At 41.6% G+C, this 14,348-nt stretch overlaps 1 protein-coding gene across 1 annotated transcript in view; it reads right to left on the bottom strand.

Moving 5' to 3' along the window:
* Positions 1-14,348, bottom strand: part of ECT2L (epithelial cell transforming 2 like) — a 110,995-nt gene that overhangs the window by 5,602 nt on the left and 91,045 nt on the right. The gene's annotated exons all lie outside the window — the stretch shown is intronic.

The raw sequence follows: 14,348 nt of genomic DNA, 5'->3' as shown, positions 1-14,348 counted from the left end.
GTGAGCTGACCTGAGTCTAAACTGTTTATCACCCAGCCTGGTGGATCACAGTGGCGTTGGGGGTCCCCAGAATGAGTCAATTCTGGACCAAAGTCTAGTACCCTTGAGAAGCCTGAGTATGTTTTCTCTAACGCAGAGTTACCTGCTAAATGACTGTAGATCCCTTTGGGGGAAGCTAAGAGGAAAGTTTACAGTATGTCTTTTTGGCAGTATAATAGGATATTTCCCCAAGGAAAATCGGCCTGGGAAGTGGATGGCTCTATTTGATGAACAAGGCCAGGCCTCTGTTCACCAGTCCTGCACCACTTTTGTACCTTTGGTAAGACTCCGTTGGAAGAAAAGAAGCATGCTTAAAAATCAGCAAGCTTTGGCCACGTGCAGTGGCTCCTGCCTGTAATCCCAGCACTTTGGGAGGCCAAGTTGGGAGGATCATCTGAGCCCAGGAATTCAAGACCAGCCTGGCCAGTGTGGCAAGACCCCATCTCATTAAGGGAAAAAAAAAAATCAGCAAGTTTAAAATCACAGACATGAAAATCGGTGTTTATGATAAAAACAATAATACAGAAGTTCCAAGGTACAAAATATATTCTAAAAGTTTAACATACCCAAAATAATGGTCCATGTCCCCAGAGGAACAAATTGCCCTCTGAATTTCCCAGCTCTTAAAATGACTGTATGACTTCATTTCTATTTTAAATTTCATTTAGAATGCAAACACTCGTTCTTTCTGTGTCATAGTTATTGTCTGTTATTTGTGGCCAGGTGCAGTGGCTCACACATGGCCAAGATGGGTGGATCACTTGAGGCCGGGATTTCAAGATGAGCCTGGCCAATATGGTGAAACCCCATCTCTACTAAAAATACACAAAAAAATTAGCTGGGCGTGATGGCATGCCCCTGTACTTCAAGCTATTTTGGGAGGCTGAGGCACGAGAATCGCTTGAACCCGGGAGGCAGAGGTTGTAGTGAGTTGAGATCACACCACTGCACTCCAGCCTGGGCAACAGAAGGAGACTCTGTCTCAGAAAAAGAAAAATATGTATTTGTTCAGTAATTGTTACTATGTTAGATTATTATAAGGAAGACTTGGTTCACCTTTCTGCCTCCTGGTCTAATCACTGGAAACAGCATTGCCTGTGCACCGAGAGACCTGGTTCTGAATTCCAAGACCAGCACTTAACTCTGTGACTTCAGGCAACTTAAGCCAGATTGCCCACCCATAACATGGTTCCTGTCCTACCTGCCTCATCAGGTAATTGTAATTAAATCTATCAAATGAGAGAAGTTAACATATGGTAAAGAGTAAAGCCTTATATGAGTTGGTACTGTATGTATAAATACAAGCAGAGTATATTTCCTCTAAGTAAAAATTCCTGGTAGAAATGGGGATGGCATTCCTTGAGTTTTATGTGATTTTCTAAAATGACAGAAAACAAGGTTGCAGGCTGAGTATTGTGTGATATCTTTTGGAATATGAGCCTGTTTGCATTTACCTAATTTCAAAACTTTTTTTTCCCCCCGTAGAGACGGGGTCTCACTATGTTGCCTAGGCTGGTCTAGAACTCCTGACCTCAAGTGATCCTCCCACCTCAGCCTTCCAAAGTGCTGGGATTACAGGAATGAGCCACCACACTATTCAAATAAATATTTGAAATTACATTTAAATTTATTAGCAAATAATATAAATGTCATCACTGAGACAGTGTCATTGACCTAAAAGGAAGAAGCTGAGGCAAAATCAATATAAGTAGAGTTTATTTGGGCTAAGCTTGGAGACTGCAACCCTGGAGCATAGATTCAGTTACCAGGAATATACACCCCAATTAGTAGCATTTACAAGTGGATTTTTAAAGAAAAAGAAGAGGCAGTTCCAGAGTTGTTTATCAAGATTTTACACTAAAATAGCACAAACTATTGATTGACTATAATTGTTCTTTGTCTATGATTTCCAGTAATGTGAAGATAATGGGTGAGGCAGCCTAGGAACAATTGCCCCCAGGCAAGCATGGATGGGGAGGTGTGACTGAAGTCCCATACTCATGTCTCTCTGGGCCTGGTAAATTTTTCATACCTCATACCTCATAGCTTAGAGCAGTGCCTATTTAAATATAAATATACCTCACAATTAGAGCATAAAATGATCTTGGATTATCCTAAATCTTCAAAGTATTCTCATTTGTTGTCCAAGTACTGAAGACCGAAATCTATTTTGTAATAACTAGACCTCCAGCTTCCAGTCCACATGTAAAGAGCTTGGAAGTTGCAGGCCAGGTGTGGTAGTTCACGCCTGTAATCCCAGCATTTTGGGAGGCTGAGGCGGGCGGATCACAAAGTCAAGAGATTAAGACCATCTTGGCCAACATGGTGAAACCCCATCTCTACTAAAAATACAAAAATTAGCTGGGTGTGGTGGCACGCGCCTGTAGTCCCAGCTACGTGGGAAGCTGAGACAGGAGAATTGCTTGAACCTGGGAGGCAGAGGTTGCAGTGAGCTGAGACTGTGCCACTGCACTCTAGCCTGGCAACAGAGCTAGACTTCATCTCAAAAAATAATAATAATAATTAAAAAAAAAAAAAAAGAGCTTGGAAGTTGCCAATTCTGTCCTCACAACAACAACAACAAGTAGCTGAAGAACTCAGAATCAACAGCTTTTCTCCGATCCATTATAGAATTGAAGTTATCACCCCAAAAGCTGGAATGATAGGCTGCTACAGAGAATCAAAGCTTATCAGAAACAGAAGTTGCCTGTATGGAGTAAGGATGCTTGAAGGGTATTGGATTAACTACTAGAGTGTAGACTAGCTTTAGCATTTAATAACTCTGGGCTTGCACACTGGTGTGAGTTTTGCCTGTAGGAGCCTTCCAGATTCTTGCAATGAAGAGCTAATAAAAAATGTCCTTTTCCCGGCTGGGCGCAGTGGTTCATGCCTGTAATCCCAGTACTTTGGGAGGCTGAGGCAGGTGGATCATTACAGGTCAGGAGTTCAAGACCAGCCTGGCCAACATGGTAAAAACCCCGTCTCTACTAAAAATACAAAAATGAGCCGAGCAGTAGTGGCATGCACCCGTAATCCCAGTTACTCAGGAGACTGAGGCGGGAGAATCCCTTGAGGCTGAGAGGCGGAGGTTGTGGTGAACTGGAGCTCAGGCCACTGCATTCCAGTCTGGGTGAAAGAGTGAGACCCTGTCTCAAAAAAAACCCAAATATATATATTTCTATGAATACATATAATATACAATATTCTTGCATGGTGGGGAGGAGAAAAGTACCATTTTGAAATATGCCCAGAGTACTTTGTTCTTTTTTTTATTTTATTTATTTTTTATTTATTTTTTATTTTTTATTATACTTTAAGTTCTAGGGTACATGTGGATAACGTGCAGGTTTGTTACATATGTATACCTGTGCCATGTTGGCGTGCTGCACCCATCAACTCGTCAGCACCCATCAACTCATCATTTACATCAGGTATAACTCCCAATGCAATCCCTCCCCCCTCCCCCCCCCACCGTGATAGGCCCCGGTGTGTGATGTTCCCCTTCCCGAGTCCAAGTGATCTCATTGTTCAGTTCCCACCTATGAGTGAGAACATGCGGTGTTTGGTTTTCTGTTCTTGCGATAGTTTGCTGAGAATGATGGTTTCCAGCTGCATCCATGTCCCTACAAAGGACACAAACTCATCCTTTTTTATGGCTGCATAGTATTCCATGGTGTATATGTGCCACATTTTCTTAATCCAGTCTGTCACTGACGGACATTTGGGTTGATTCCAAGTCTTTGCTATTGTGAATAGTGCCGCAATGAACATAATGAGCATGTGTCTTTATAGCAGCATGATTTATAATCCTTTGGGTATATACCCAGTAATGGGATGGCTGGGTCATATGGTATTTCTAGTTCTAGATCCTTGAGGAGTCGCCATACTATTTTGCATAATGGTTGAACTAGTTTACAGTCCCACCAATAGTGTAAAAGTGTTCCTGTTTCTCCACATCCTCTCCAGCACCTGTTGTTTCCTGACTTTTTAATGATTGCCATTCTAACTGGTGTGAGATGGTATCTCATTGTGGTTTTGATTTGCATTTCTCTGATGGCCAGTGATGATGAGCATGTTTTCATGTGTCTGTTGGCTGTATGAATATCTTCTTTTGAGAACTGTCTGTTCATATCCTTTGCCCACTTTTCGATGGGGTGGTTTGTTTTTTTCTTGTAAATTTGTTTGAGTTCTTTGTAGGTTCTGGATATTAACCCTTTGTCAGATGAGTAGATTGCAAAAATTTTCTCCCATTCTGTAGGTTGCCTGTTCACTCTGATGGTAGTTTCTTTTGCTCTGCAGAAGCTCTTCAGTTTAATGAGATCCCATTTGTCAATTTTGGCTTTTGTTGCCATTGCTTTTGGTGTTTTAGACATGAAGTCCTTGCCCATGCCTATGTCCTGAATGGTATTACCTAGGTTTTCTTCTAGGGTTTTTATGGTATTAGGTCTAACATTTAAGTCTCTAATCCATCTTGAATTAATTTTCGTATAAGGAGTAAGGAAAGGATCCAGTTTCAGCTTTCCACTTATGGCTAGCCAATTTTCCCAGCACCATTTATTTAATAGGGAATCCTTTCCCCATTTCTTGTTTTTCTGAGGTTTGTCAAAGATCAGATGGCTGTAGATGTGTGGTATTATTTCTGAGGACTCTGTTCTGTTCCATTGGTCTATATCTCTGTTTTGGTACCAGTACCATGCTGTTTTGGTTACTGTAGCCTTGTAGTATAGTTTGAAGTCAGGTAGGGTGATGCCTCCAGCTTTGTTCTTTTGACTTAGGATTGTCTTGGCAATGCGGGCTCTTTTTTGGTTCCACATGAACTTTAAAGCAGTTTTTTCCAATTCTGTGAAGAAAGTCATTGGTAGCTTGATGGGGATGGCATTGAATCTATAAATTACCTTGGGCAGTATGCCCGTTTTCACGATATTGATTCTTCCTATCCATGAGCATGGTATGTTCTTCCATTTGTTTGTGTCCTCTTTGATTTCACTGAGCAATGGTTTGTAGTTCTCCTTGAAGAAGTCCTTTACATCCCTAGTAAGTTGGATTCCTAGGTATTTCATTCTCTTTGAAGCAATTGTGAATGGAAGTTCATTCATGATTTGGCTCTCTGTTTGTCTGTTACTGGTGTATAAGAATGCTTGTGATTTTTGCACATTAATTTTGTATCCTGAGACTTTGCTGAAGTTTCTTATCAGTTTAAGGAGATTTTGGGCTGAGACAATGGGGTTTTCTAAATATACAATCATGTCATCTGCAAACAGTGACAATTTGACTTCCTCTTTTCCTAACTGAATACCCTTTATTTCTTTCTCTTGCCTGATTGCCCTAGCCAGAACTTCCAACACTATGTTGAACAGGAGTGGTGAGAGAGGGCATCCCTGTCTTGTGCCAGTTTTCAAAGGGAATTTTTCCAGTTTTTGCCCATTCAGTATGATATTGGCTGTGGGTTTGTCATAAATAGCTCTTATTATTTTGAGATATATTCCATCAATACGGAATTTATTGAGCGTTTTTAGCATGAAGGGCTGTTGAATTTTGTCAAAGGCCTTTTCTGCATCTATTGAGATAATCATGTGGTTTTTGTCTTTGGTTCTGTTTATATGCTGGATTATGTTTATTGACTTGCGTATGTTGAACCAGCCTTGCATCCCAGGGATGAAGCCCACTTGATCATGGTGGATAAGCTTTTTGATGTGCTGCTGGATCCGGTTTGCCAGTATTTTATTGAGGATTTTTGCATTGATGTTCATCAGGGATATTGGTCTAAAATTCTCTTTTTTTGTTGTGTCTCTGCCAGGCTTTGGTATCAGGATGATGTTGGCCTCATAAAATGAGTTAGGGAGGATTCCCTCTTTTTCTGTTGATTGGAATAGTTTCAGAAGGAATGGTACCAGTTCTTCTTTGTACCTCTGGTAGAATTCGGCTGTTAATCCATCTGGTCCTGGGCTTTTTATGGTTGGTAGGCTATTAATTATTGCCTCAATATCAGAGCCTGCTATTGGTCTATTCAGGAATTCAGCTTCTTCCTGGTTTAGTCTTGGGAGAGTGTAAGTGTCCAGGAAATTATCCATTTCTTCTAGATTTTCTAGTTTATTTGCGTAGAGGTGTTTATAGTATTCTATGATGGTAGTTTGTATTTCTGTGTGGTCGGTGGTGATATCCTCTTTATCATTTTTTATTGCGTCTATTTGATTCTTCTCTCTTTTCTTCTTTATTAGTCTTGCTAGCAGTCTATCAATTTTGTTGATCTTTTCAAAAAACCAACTCCTGGATTCATTGATTTTTTGGAGGGTTTTTTGTGTCTCTATCTCCTTCAGTTCTGCTCTGATCTTAGTTATTTCTTGCCTTCTGCTAGCTTTTGAATGTGTTTGTTCTTGCTTCTCTAGTTCTTTTAATTGTGATGTTAGAGTGTCAATTTTAGATCTTTCCAGCTTTCTCTTGTGTGCATTTAGTGCTATAAATTTCCCTCTACACACTGCTTTAAATGTGTCCCAGAGATTCTGGTATGTTGCATCTTTGTTCTCATTGGTTTCAAAGAACATCTTTATTTCTGCCTTCATTTCGTTATGTACCCAGTAGTCATTCAGGAGCAGGTTATTCAGTTTCCATGTAGTTGAGCGGTTTTGATTGAGTTTCTTAGTCCTGAGTTCTAGTTTGATTGCACTGTGGTCTGAGAGACAGTTTGTTATAATTTCTGTTCTTGTACATTTGCTGAGGAGTGCTTTACTTCCAATTATGTGGTCAATTTTGGAATAAGTTTGATGTGGTGCTGAGTAGAATGTATATTCTGTTGATTTGGGGTGGAGAGTTCTATAGATGTGTATTAGGTCTGCTTGCTGCAGAGATGAGTTCAATTCCTGGATATCCTTGTTAACTTTCTGTCTCGTTGATCTGTCTAATGTTGACAGTGGGGTGTTGAAGTCTCCCATTATTTATTTTTTTTTTTTTTGAGACGGAGTCTCGCTCTGTCGCCCAGGCTGGAGCGCAGTGGCCAGATCTCAGCTCACTGCAAGCTCCACCTCCCGGGTTCACGCCATTCTCCTGCCTCAGCCTCCCTAGTAGCTGGGACTACAGGCGCCGCCCCCTCGCCCGGCTAGTTTTTTGTATTTTTAAAGTAGAGACGGTGTTTCACCGTGTTAGCCAGGCTGGTCTCGATCTCCTGACCTCGTGATCCGCCCACCTCGGCCTCCCAAAGTGCTGGGATTACAGGCGTGAGCCACCGCGCCCGGCCGAAGTCTCCCATTATTATTGTATGGGAGTCTAAGTCTCTTTGTAAGTCTTTAAGGACTTGCTTTATGAATCTGGGTGCTCCTGTATTGGGTGCATATATATTTAGGATAGTTAGCTCTTCCTGTTGAATTGATCCCTTTACCATTATGTAATGGCCTTCTTTGTCTCTTTTGATCTTTGATGGTTTAAAGTCTGTTTTATCAGAGACTAGTATTGCAACCCCTGCTTTTTTTTGTTCTCCATTTGCTTGGTAGACCTTCCTCCATCCCTTTGAGTCTGTGTATGTCTCTGCATGTGAGATGGGTCTCCTGAATACAGCAAACTGATGGGTCTTGACTCTTTATCCAGTTTGCCAGTCTGTGTCTTTTAATTGGAGCATTTAGTCCATTTACATTTAAGGTTAATATTGTTATGTGTGAACTTGATCCTGCCATTATGATATTAACTGGTTATTTTGCTCGTTAGTTGATTCAGTTTCTTCCTAGCCTTGATGGTCTTTACATTTTGGCATGTTTTTGCAATGGCTGGTACCGGTTGTTCCTTTCCATGTTTAGTGCTTCCTTCAGGGTCTCTTGTAAGGCAGGCCTCGTGGTGACAAAATCTCTAAGCATTTGCTTTTCTGTAAAGGATTTTATTTCTCCTTCACTTATGAAACTTAGTTTGGCTGGATATGAAATTCTGGGTTTAAAATTCTTTTCTTTAAGAATGTTGAATATTGGCCCCCACTCTCTTCTGGCTTGTAGAGTTTCTGCCGAGAGATCTGCTGTTAGTCTGATGGGCTTCCCTTTGTGGGTAACCCGACCTTTCTCTCTGGCTGCCCTTAAGATTTTTCCCTTCATTTCAACTTTGGTGAATCTGGCAAATATGTGTCTTGGAGTTGCTCTTCTCAAGGAGTATCTTTGTGGCATTCTCTGTATTTCCTGGATTTGAATGTTGGCCTGCCCTACTAGGTTGGGGAAGTTCTCCTGGATGATATCCTGAAGAGTGTTTTCCAACTTGGTTCCATTTTCCCCCTCACTTTCAGGCACCCCAATCAGATGTAGATTTGGTCTTTTTACATAATCCCATACTTCTTGCAGGCTTTGTTCATTTCTTTTTCTTCTTTTTTCTTTAGGTTTCTCTTCTCGCTTCATTTCATTCATTTGATCCTCAATCGCTGATACTCCTTCTTCCAGTTGATCGAGTCAGTTACTGAAGCTTGTGCATTTGTCACGTATTTCTGGTGTCATGGTTTTCATCTCTGTCCATTCGTTTATGGCCTTCTCTGCATTAATTATTCTAGTTATCAATTCTTCCACTTTTTTTTCAAGATTTTTAGTTTCTTTGCGCTGGGTACGTAGTTCCTCCTTTAGCTCTGAGAAGTTTGATGGACTGAAGCCTTCTTCTCTCATCTTGTCAAAGTCATTCTCCATCTAGCTTTGATCCATTGCTGGCGATGAGCTGCGTTCCTTTGCAGGGGATGATGCGCTCTAATTTTTTGAATTTCCAGCTTTTCTGCCCTGCTTTTTCCCCATCTTTGTGGTTTTATCTGCCTCTAGTCTTTGATGATGGTGACGTACTGATGGGGTTTTGGTGTGGGTGTCCTTCCTGTTTATTAGTTTTCCTTCTAACAGTCAGGACCCTCAGCTGTAGGTCTGTTGGAGATTGCTTGAGGTCCACTCCAGACCCTGTTTGCCTGGGTATCAGCAGCAGAGGCTGCAGAAGATAGAATATTGCTGAACAGCGAGTGTACCTGTCTGATTCTTGCTATGGAAGCTTCCTCTCAGGGGTGTACTCCACCATGTGAGGTGTGGGGTGTCGGTCTGCCCCTAGTGGGGGATGTCTCCCAGTTAGGCTACTCAGAGGTCAGGGACCCACTTGAGCAGGTAGTCTGTCCGTTCTCAGATCTCAACCTCCGTGTTGGGAGATCCACTGCTCACTTCAAAGCTGTCAGACAGAATCGTTTGCATCTGCAGAGGTTTCAGCTGCTTTTTGTTGTTGTTGTTGTTTAGCTGTGCCCTGTCCCCAGAGATGGAGTCTACAGAGACAGGCAGGACTCCTTGAGCTGCTGTGAGCTCCACCCAGTTCGAGCTTCCCAGCCACTTTGTTTATCTACTTAAGCCTCAGCAATGGCGGGCGCCCCTCCCCCAGCCTCGCTGCTGCCTTGTCGCAAGATCGCAGACTGCTGTGCTAGCAATGAGGGAGGCTCCGTGGGTGTGGGACCCTCCCGGCCTGGTGTGGAATATAGTCTCCTGGTGTGCCCGTTTGCTAAGATCCTTGGTAGAGCGCAGTATTGGGGTGGGAGTTACCCGATTTTCCAGGTGTTGTGTGTCTCAGTTCCCCTGGCTAGGAAAAGGGATTCCCTTCCCCCTTGTGCTTCCCAGGTGAGGCGATGCCTCGCCCTGCTTCAGCTCTCTCTGGTCGGGCTGCAGCAGCTGACCAGCACTGAATGTCAGGCACTCCCTAGTGAGATAAACCCAGTACCTTAGTTGAAAATGCAGAAATCACCTGTCTTCTGTGTCGCTCGCACTGGGAGTTGGAGACTGGAGCTGTTCCTATTCGGCCATCTTGCTCAGGATCGAAACATCTTTCTTAAATGTCAGTATTTTGTTCTTAACAAAGGCCTGACCTCAAGGGAAACTTCTACTAGAACCTAACCAACTGAGATTTTACCAGAGGCTAATCAACCTGGGAGAAGGGAAATACCCAATTCCAGCCACTTCTAACCTTACTGTCTCATGTTAGAGGTGAAAAAAAAACGAAAAACAAAAACTGAGAAGCACTTGTGAAGGTCACAATCCAGAAGTAAAAGACTCACTAAAAGACTGAAAATTGATCACAGAACTGTAGAATATTTTTCCTCCTCTGACATCTTAACTACCACAGCAGTAGGACTCTGGTATGATAATAGGATTACAGCTAAAATAACTGCAAGGCTCAGACCCTATTTAAGAAGGGATCTCTGGCCGGGCGCGGTGGCTCACGCCTGTAATCCCAGCACTTTGGGAGGCTGGGCGGATCACGAGGTCAGGAGATCGAGACCATCCTGGCTAACACAGTGAAACCCCGTCTCTACTAAAAATACAAAAACTTAGCCAGGCGAGGTGGCAGGCGCCTGTAGTCCCAGCTACTCGGGAGGCTGAGGCAGGAGAATGGCGTGAACCCGGGAGGCGGAGCTTGCAGTGAGCTGAGATCCGGCCACTGCACTCCAGCCTGGGTGACAGAGCGAGACTCCATCTCAAAAAAAAAAAAAAAAAAACGGCCGGGCACGGTGGCTCAAGCCTGTAATCCCAGCACTTTGGGAGGCCGAGACAGGCGGATCACGAGGTCAGGAGTTCGAGACCATCCTGGCTAACACGGTGAAACCCCGTCTCTACTAAAAAATACGAAAAACTAGCTGGGCGAGGTGGCGGGCGCCTGTAGTCCCGGCTACTCGGGAGGCTGAGGCAGGAGAATGGCGTAAAAACCCGGGAGGCGGAGCTTGCAGTGAGCTGAGATCTGGCCACTGCACTCCAGCCTGGGCGACACAGCGAGACTCCGTCTCAAAAAAAAAAAAAAAAAAAGAAGGGATCTCTAGGGAAACCCAAAGATGATAGGGAGAAAAAAACAAGGACATGGGAGAAAACTGTAGCCTCTGACGCCAAGCTACAACAAACAGCAAATATGACCTAACTCCCAGCCAGATAAACATAAAACTTCACACTGAAGGCCTGTTTAGTTCCTTTTACCTGACACATCATATCTGGTATTCAGCAAAAAATTATAAGGGGTTCTGGCTGGGCACGGTGGCTCAATCCTTTAATCCTAGCACTTTGGGAGGCCAAGGTGGGCAGATTATCTAAGGTCAGGAGTTCAAGACCAGCCTAGCCAATGTGGTGAAACCCCGTCTCTACTAAAAATACAAAAATTAGCTGGGCGTGGTGGCACGTGCCTGTAATCCCAGCTACCCAGGAGCCTGAGGCAGGAGAATCGCTGGAACCCAGGAGGAAGAGGCTGCAGTGAGCCTAGATTGCACTACTACACTCCAGCCTAGGTGACAGAGTGACACTCTGTTTCAAAAAAAAAAAAAAAAAAAAATATATATATATATATATATATATACACACACACATGATACTAAGAGGCAAAATACACAGACTGAAGAGACAGGGCAAGCATCAAAACCAGGCTCAGATACAGTAGAGATTCTGGAATTATCAGAGCAGAAAGTTAAATATGATTAATATGTGAAGGACTTTAATGGAAAAAAGTAGACAACATGCAAGAACAGACGGGTAATGTAAGAAGAGAGACCAAAACTCTAAGAAAGAAAAGGTAATACCGGAAATAAATATAACAAAAATGAATGCCTTTGGTGTGGTCATTAATACACTGGACACAGCTGAGGAAAGAATCAGTGAGCTTGAAGATATGTCAATAGAAGCTTGCCAAGCTGAAAAGCAGAGAGAAAAAAGACCAAGGACAAAGTAGGGGTAGCAGGTAGGGACCACCAGGGGAAAGAACAGAATATCCAAGTCATAGGGACAGTTACAAAAGGCAAATCATATGCATAATAGGAATACCAGATGAAGAAAGAGAGATGGAAGAAATATCTGGAGTAATAATGACTGGAGATTTTACAAAATAATTGACAGCAAACCATAGGTCCAGGAAGCTCAGAGAACATAAAACAGGATAAATAACCCCCCCCAAAAAAAAAAAAAAAAAAACTACATCTAGGCATAATACATTCAGATGTAGAAAATAAAAGAGAAAATCTTTGTCATTTCAGAGAATACAAAAACAAAAACCCACCTTACTGTCAACAAAGAGTCAAACTCTGTAAAATAAAGAGATTTATTCTGAGCCAAATATGAGTGACCAGGGCCTGGGTCACAGTCTCAAGAAGTCCTGAGAAAATGTACCCAAGGCGGTTGGGTTAAAGCTTGATTGTATACATTTTAGGGGGACAGAAGTTACAGGCAAACATCAATCAATGCATGTAAGTTTTACATTTGTTTGATCCAGAAAGATGGGACAACTTGAATTAAGGGCTTCCAGGTCATGGAGGGATTCAAAAGATTTTTTGATTGGCAATTGGTTGAAAGAGTTATTATCTGAAGATCTGGAATCAGTAGAAAGGAGCGTCTGGCTTTAGATAAGAGATTGTGGAGACCAGTGTTCTTATTATGTAGATGAAGCCTCCAGGTAGCAGGCTTCAGGGAGAATAGATGGTAAATGTCTCTTATCAGACCTTAAAAGATACCATACTCTTAGCGGAATCTCTCCTGGATCAGGAAAAGACCTGGAAAGAGGAGATTTTCCCAAAAGAGATTACTTTGCAGGGCCATTTCAAAATATGTCAAAGAAATATATTTTGAGGTAAAATACTCTGATTTATTTCAGGGTCTGCTATCTGCCATGTAATACAATACTGGAGATGAGTTGGAATTTGGTATCTTATTTCTACAAGGAGTTCATTTTATCAGTCTTAAGATCTCTGTTTCAATGTTAAATTTGGGTCAGTTGTGCCTGAATACTTAAGGGAGGAGAGTATAATGAGGCATATAATATCCCCACTTCCTATCGTGGCCTGAACTAGTTTTTCAGGTTTACTTTGGAATCCCCTTGGCTGACAGGAGGAGTCCATTCAGTCGGCTGGGAGGCTTAGAATTGTATTGTTGGCTTATATTACCTATAGAGGAACAAGGATAAAAATTACACTGAACTTCTCTTCAGAAACCATGTAAGTAAGAAGAGTGTGGAATGAAATAAGCAAAGTGTTAAAAGAAAAAAGCCACCAACCTAAAAATCTGTATCCAGCAAAATTTCCTTCAAACAATAAATTTTTTACACACACACAAACTGAGAGAATTCATTGACCTTAGTAGAACATTAAGAAATGTTAAAAGAAGTTCTGCAGAGAGAAGAAAAATGATGTAGAAAATCAAACTTATGTAAAGAAAGGAAGAGTGTTTGAGAAGGAATACATGAATGTAGAATAATCTAATAATCAAAAACTGGAATCATCACAGAATGTCTTCTACCAAAGCAGTGTGTTTAGAATTGCTGGTTTGGTAGGTAGTTTCTTTCCATCATTGTAGCTCTTTTCTATTGCTACAAGCCAAAAAACAAAACAAAACAAACAACAAACAGATCAAAGAAAACAAAAATGTCATGACAATGAGAAAAGTGACATATTGTGTGATTTGATTTTCATTTACGATCTAGTCTAGGTAAGGATGGAGGTGAGGGGACTGATTTCTTCCACCTACCCTGCTACCCTGTGCCGTTGAGGAACATTTGTTGAAATATTCATTGAAATAACAAATCAATTTTCATTATGCTTATTGGAGTTGAACAAATTAAAGGAGTTAATTCCTGTCCCTTTGGTTGCTGTTTGCTGAGTCACTCTTTTTCATTAATACTGAAAATCAAACTTACATACAGAAAGAAAGAATGAGAATAGAATTTTATTTTATTCTATTAATTATTTTGTTATTTATTTTATTTCTATTATTTTATTCATAGTTTGATGAACAGTTTTCTAAAGCAGAGATCACCACACTATGGCCCACACCTGTTTTTGTAAATGAAGTTTAATTGGAACATAGTCATGTTTGTTCATTTATATCTTGTACGGTTTATCAATAGTGTATCACTTGTTATGTGTTGCATCATTGGTAGAGCTGATTTTGTTTTACAATAGCAAAGTTGGGTAGTTGCTGCATATATCATTTGGCCAGCAAAATCTTTACTACGTGAAATATTTACTATGTGAACGTTTACAGAAAACTTTGCCCACCCTTGTTCTAAAGGAGTAAAGGGGATACTAATTTATAAAAAGTAGCATCCTTCCATCTTTTTTTCTTAGGTTACTCTGAGCATCGTGCAAACTAAATAGCGTAAGGTCTTGTTAAAAACTGACCTCAATAACTATCTGGGGATAATAAATTGGTCCTCTCTTTCTTACATTTGAGCAGATCATTGGTGTGAAAATCCTGCAACACTTGGAGCTTAGCTAAGTAGAAAAGTGGCCGGGTGCAGTGGCTCATGCCTGTAATCCCAGCACTTTGGGAGGCCGAGGCAGGTGGACCACTGGAGATCAGGAGTTTGAGACC

The sequence above is a fragment of the Macaca mulatta genome, chromosome 4 (genome assembly GCF_049350105.2).
Source record: "Macaca mulatta isolate MMU2019108-1 chromosome 4, T2T-MMU8v2.0, whole genome shotgun sequence".
Classification (NCBI taxonomy): Eukaryota; Metazoa; Chordata; class Mammalia; order Primates; family Cercopithecidae; genus Macaca; species Macaca mulatta.
The sequence above is the reverse complement of the archived record's forward strand: the minus strand, read 5'-3'. Positions and strand labels throughout refer to the sequence as shown.